Source organism: Cherax quadricarinatus, chromosome 63, assembly GCF_038502225.1.
Source record: "Cherax quadricarinatus isolate ZL_2023a chromosome 63, ASM3850222v1, whole genome shotgun sequence".
NCBI lineage: Eukaryota > Metazoa > Arthropoda > Malacostraca > Decapoda > Parastacidae > Cherax > Cherax quadricarinatus.
The window spans coordinates 1,186,699-1,187,216 of NC_091354.1; the positions used below are offsets into that span (position 1 = coordinate 1,186,699).

The window sequence follows — 518 nt, forward strand, 5'->3', positions numbered from 1 at the left end:
AATGCGTCTAATAGATAATTATTATAACTTTTACTCCAGATCCTGAGGCATACGTGAAGGTTCTTACCTGACACGGGAGTTGTCGAAGTCAAGGTGTTGAAGATGAGATCCAGTTGTATCGCTTGTGCAAATATATAGTTTGTAATGTAAATACTTGTACTCTCACTGATGTGGTTCACAGGTTTTAGTACTTCTAGACCTCGGAATGGAGGCTACAGTTCTTATATTTTAGAACTAGTGTTCTCACTGACGCTAAGCAGCTTAGAAATTAAGACTGTAACTAAAATGGCTTATTCCTCCCTTGCGGCTTAACTAGCGCTAATAGGCCAGGAAGATGAAGCCAGTACTTGTCTTGGGTATGGTGTGGTAGCTTGTGTGGTGTTGGCTAAAACTTGCCCAGGTTATATCCCTGCCCCTGGTGACGTCACCTAGCCGAGGGCTCCGGCACCGCCAGAGGCTCCTCCCATCACCAACACCGTCCCCGACATTTTCCTGGCAACACTTCGGGGAACCAACGT

The 518-nt window shown here is 45.8% G+C and overlaps 1 protein-coding gene across 1 annotated transcript in view; it reads right to left on the minus strand.

Moving 5' to 3' along the window:
- LOC138854579 (serine/threonine-protein kinase meng-po-like) overlaps positions 1-312 on the minus strand; it is a 1,797-nt gene extending 1,485 nt beyond the window's left edge. Inside the window, exon 1 of the mRNA XM_070098547.1 lies at positions 68-312. The gene's annotated coding sequence lies outside the window, so the exon portion shown is untranslated. The remainder of the gene's footprint in view (positions 1-67) is intronic.
- Positions 313-518: the final 206 nt, after the last annotated feature.